This window comes from Lissotriton helveticus, chromosome 5_1 (assembly GCF_964261635.1).
Source record: "Lissotriton helveticus chromosome 5_1, aLisHel1.1, whole genome shotgun sequence".
NCBI classification, from domain to species: domain Eukaryota; kingdom Metazoa; phylum Chordata; class Amphibia; order Caudata; family Salamandridae; genus Lissotriton; species Lissotriton helveticus.
This window is the reverse complement of record NC_136065.1, coordinates 1,435,788,582-1,435,794,139: the sequence shown is the minus strand read 5'-3', so window position 1 is coordinate 1,435,794,139 and position 5,558 is coordinate 1,435,788,582.

Below are 5,558 nucleotides of genomic sequence, written 5' to 3'. Positions count from 1 at the left end.
CACACAACTCTAGAGATACACTCTTATTCAGGGAGAGCAAAGTTGTCATGTTTTATGGTTGTCAGAAACTAAATCCCTTCTTGTCTACCCAGGGAGGTTAAACTCCTCCTCGCTTATTCGAGAAAGTTTCTAGTGAACTCTGAGCTAGCTGGCAAACATTTAAGTCTAATATAGTCAGTAGAGACCTAGTTAACCTCAGTCCTACGTCTACACTACTGAAGATATTATTCCAATGCGCAGAGCCTATTGGGACTATAGGAACTACACTACATGGCGCCCAACATTTGGTAAGGCGTTAAATCTAACGCAAGACGTTAGAGTAACTCAGTCATGCTTTTTCACACAGACCCTTTTTCCCGTAAATACTCCAAAGACGCCTGGAGTGGGTCAAAGGTTAAAATCCGCCGGAACTTAGTAGGAAGAGATTTCTATGTATAGTTTATGGTTTATTCAACGTTGAAGGATACAGTGTTCCAAAATATTGTGCACCTAATCTTTGTTTCCTTGAAACTTGATCTGCAACAAAAAACCTTCCTGTCAGTAAAATGTCAGACGGTGAAGGAGATAGGGAGACAGCTAGAATAGCAGCTCAACTCCTAGCGGAAGACACAAGTCTCCTACAGCACGACCCGGATGCAATACTCATCCCGCATAAGAAAAACTATAACTCTTAAACTAATAGAAAATGGACTAACATCGAGAGGTGGTACAGTCATATTCGTAATTGAGGCACATGAATATCGGCAGACAGAGGTATTCTATTCATGGATAAACTTTCTAGCAGCAAACGCTGTCACACATGAGTTCCACTATTACAAAATAGGGGAACCACCGGATGAGTACACCCCTTTCGAGGAGGTGGAAATCCCATTAAAATACCAAGAGCACCTGCTCTGGTTTAAAGGCGCCCTAAAACATAATAATCACATCACCAGGCTCGGTCCACTAGGTAGACCAGGAGCAACGTGGCCGGTTCTAGCCAGCTACACACCACATCCCGACATTGAAAAAATGTCAATACCAGAACTTTTAGCACAGCTAAAACAACTGATTAAAATACATAGACAATTAGTCCAATATGTAATGCGGACTTTGACAGTCCAACCAACTATTAACATTCCACAGCTGACCCCTCATCAGGGGAATACAAATAAAATAACACCACAGAACATACAGTCATGTCTGGGTAAAGTACCCATAAAACGGGAACAAATTCCATTCTGGTTAGCACAAAAAATCACTCAAATAGAGGCAGTATTTCCGGATACTACCCCTACTGAGAAACACAGAATTCTGACTATCTGTCTTCCAATGGGGATCGCACCACATGTGGAGGACTGTGACACTTGGGGTACAGTCTTTGCTTCCATTTACACAAAAACACATGGTGTTCCGTCCATGGCGGTAATACCGGATGTGCTAAGACAGATTCAAAACGAATACGGTCCAGAACCTGCTTTAACTCTGGGTATGAAATTACTGAAAGACTTCAAGCAGGTCTCAGCTTTATTGTTATCTAACATAAAAGGAGAAGCAGCATCTGTGGCGATCCGCCAGAAATTGAAAGAAACAGATATAGCAGAACAACTATTTGAACTTGCCAGAATCATAGAAAAATCCTATGAAGAGCTAGGAAGAGATAGTTTGGGTGGGAAACCAGTAAAACCCCAACTAACTGAAAATCCTGAAAAGATATTTATTAAAAATAATCTAAACACTCCAAAAAAGAGCTGGGATGGAAATAAACAATCCACTCCCAAAGAAAAAAGATTCCAGTCCAGAGGAAGGTCTCCTCGGCGGAGAGAAAAATCTCCGGACCAAAGACACAAGTCTCCCCACCCAGAGGGAGCCCTCTGAGAAAAGATACAACCTTGGAAATAGGGATAATTTGAAGAAACCTGATAGATATCAAGATATTTATACACGTCCCTCTCGATCTTTTCAGACTTCCTCGCAGAAATCGGAAAGAAGAGGACGGTCAGAACACAGGGAAGAGCACGTCAAGTCCAAAGACAAGGAACCTGCTCATCAAAGTAAAAAATTACAATTTCCAAAAAAGAAGGTAGCCAGCATTAAAATAGTCAAACATGCCGAGGATCCTGAGGACACAACTGAAAAATGGAGAGTGGGCTCAGACAATGCTAGACAGCCCAGCAGAAGTGAGCATAGCTTGCAAGATCCTGATTAATCATCTGGAGACAGTGGACATGAATGAATACATTCAGGTGGAAACTGCAGACACCAGAGTTAGCAAACCTCATTAAATATACGAAATAACATTACGTATAGAGGGAGATAAGACTAGGAAAATAAGGGGTCTATTTTGGGATAACCTCTCAAAAATCCTTTTAGCTGAAAAAGACTGGCCACCGGAGTTTGTCGGGGAGTGCCCTCATGGCGAAGAAATGATTATGCCTGCCTTCTCAAATCACATTCCAATTCATAAAAAATATACACTTGCAAGAAAGTGGGCAGTAGCCCAAGCTCCTGCATTATATAAAAACCATGTTGGATGGGATGAGGAATCTCCTCCTCACAAAATCAAGTTAAAATGTCAACCAACTGCACAAAGGCAGTACCCAATTAAGCAAGAAGCTAAAAAACAGGTTAGGGAGATCTTAGATCAACTTGAATACCAGGGGGTGATTGAAACATTCACCTCACAAATGAACAATCCTTTGTTTCCTGTCTCCAAGCCAGACGATTCATATCGTCTAGTTTTGGACTACAGACACCTTAACTCATGTTGCAAAACCTTTGCAGTACAAAACTCACATAGTGCAGCACTAATGAATAACATCGTGCGCAAAAAATACAAAACAACATTAGACATCTCTAATGGATTCTTTTGTCAAAATATAGCACCTGAAAGCAGGTATTTGACCGCTTTCTCAATAATGGGCTCGCAGGAAAAATTCTGTCGACTCCCACAGGGGTTCAAGAACAGCCCAGGATTATTCTCAGCAAGAGTAACAGAGTTACTACAAATGTATGATGATGAGGCATTATCTTATGTCGATGACATCTATCTAACAGGTGATGACTTGGATACTCACTTGAAAAGAGTGAACACCATAATACTTGGGTTCGCAGCAGAGGGTTACAAATTCAACTTTAAAAAGTCACGAATTGCCCATCTAACTGTCCTGTTTTTAGGATATGAATTATCAAGTGAAGGCAAAAGCCTGGCAGACAATTTCTTAGAGAAATGTGCTGTAATCCAAGCACCAAGAACACTGAAAAACTTACAATCAATTCTAGGTTTCCTGAATTTCGGAAGAACTTACATTCTAAATTATGCAGAGAGGGTTAAACCTCTCTATGAACTAATAAAACCAGATTTTAAAACAATCCATTGGACTCAAAAACACACCGAAATTTTGAGATCATTGCAAACAGACATGTTAGCTAAAACAAAATTGCAAACACGCGATAACACATGCAACCTTGTGATCCGGGTCCTCCCAGGAAGATGCGGATTCACATACCTAACCTCTAATGAGGGAGAAACGGTACCAATAGCATACAAATCACATTCGTACACAGAAGCTGAAAAAACATTCAGCATTAAGGAAAACATTGTTCATGCGGTTCAAACAGCTGTAGCAAAAGAAAGAGACCAAGCTGATGGCAGACAGATTACTGTTATAACAGCAGAATCAGCCTTTGAGGCATTAACAAGCCCATGTAATTTACCTACTGTGGCATTAAATTCAAAATGGATACAATGGGAAAATTCTCTTGCTACAGACAAAGTGAAATACTATTTTGACCCAGAAATGAAAAAATTAAAAAATCTAGAATATGAAAGAGAATATCCTCTGCCAATCGACATTCTGCCCATACAGCAGTACGCCTGTGTAATATATACAGACGGACATGCACAACCCTCGGTTTAGGGAAAACAAGCCTATAATGCCACATGCGAGATTGTTAAATACGTGTGGCGCGGAGGTAAATTGAGACCTCTGGTAACAAAATCACACTCTGTAGAAAACAATTCAGATAAACAAACTGAAATAATAGCGTTAAAAATGGCGCTAGATAATGCCGATCGCAAATTCCCGACACTAATAGTGTGCGATTCGTATTCCTGCGTCAAATCATACAACGAAAACTTGCAGAAATGGGTTCAAAACGGTTACAAAGATGACACAGGTGCCACAATAAAGCAAAAATCGCTTTGGGAACAAGTAGTTCTTTTACAGAAAGAACTACCAAAGACTCACGTGATACATTCATTGAGTCATGAACGTGATGGCGTTCACGTTTCAGGGAACTCATTGGCTGAGACAGCCACAGTGGAAGCAACTAAGCCGGCTTCCGTAGCTACAAAAAAGCGTTCAGGAAAATACGTAGACGGGGAAACGATGCTGGCGGTAAAAACGTCATCAAAAGGCGACTGTGCAGCACTACCCGTCAACTATCCACTCAATTATACATACGCAATCGATGCAAACTCTGTTCCTTTTGCTCAAGTCCCTGGAGTGGGGGATAGAGTAATTCCAAACACAAACAGGAGAAACTTATTAGTGGCAGACGCACATATGGGTGAGGGTCTAAGACACCTTAAGATTAAGGAATCTCTGAAGGAATTACAATCAATATACTGGGGGCCGGGAATGAGCCTGCAAAACTACAAATTTGCATTTTACTGTCAAAACTGCAACAGAGACCGCAGTGGCGAAATGCCCGGAGCACTACCAATGCCCTTCTTTTAGAGATCGTAAGAATACCAATACAAAATACCCAGAAAAAATGCGTCCCATTAATATTATTTCAGACTAGTTTCGCTTAAAATGTAGACCCCAGCACTCGGCTGACGTCTGAACTGTTATAAAAATATTTGCGAGTCTATAGCGGCATAGATGCAATTGGCATGCTACATTCTGACCAGGGTCCTGCTTTTAGCTCTTGAGCTTATGAGGAGGACATGACCAGCATGGGCATTGCATTGCGGGAATCTTATCACTTCCTTCCTGAGGGAAATGGGATGGTGGAAAGAAAAAACCGAGACATAAATCAATCTATAACGGCTAAGGTATTAGGTTCGGGGGTTGGGTGGGTCAAACATTTAATAAGTGTCCAACCTAGTCTTAACAATCTGCCAAGAAATTCTCTAAAAGGTTTCAGTCCGTACGAACTATTGTTCGGGACTAGAATGCATATCCAGGACCTCGATAGTCAAACTTCAGTGGTAGAAAGAAAATGCTTTGATATCAAAGATCGTTTGGCTATTTTACAGGACTTAAATCAAACAAGAAAAGACCTGAGCAACATAAAGTTGAAACAACAGCCAACAGCCACTGAAGAGAAACCACCTGTCCCAGCAAGGCCTGTCTGGATTCCAAAGATTGGGGATCTGGTCAGAGAGAAAATCGCAGTGAAGAAGGAATTTGGGGCTTCTTACAGAAAAGCAGTACCTGTCTTAGCTGTCAACGGAACAAGATCAGTTGTACTACCTCCCCTTGCTGGTAAAAAGGAGAACCGAGTTGTATCCATCGACCTGGTTAAACCACAATCATGTGGCCAATAATAAGTAGTAGGCCAAGTGGACT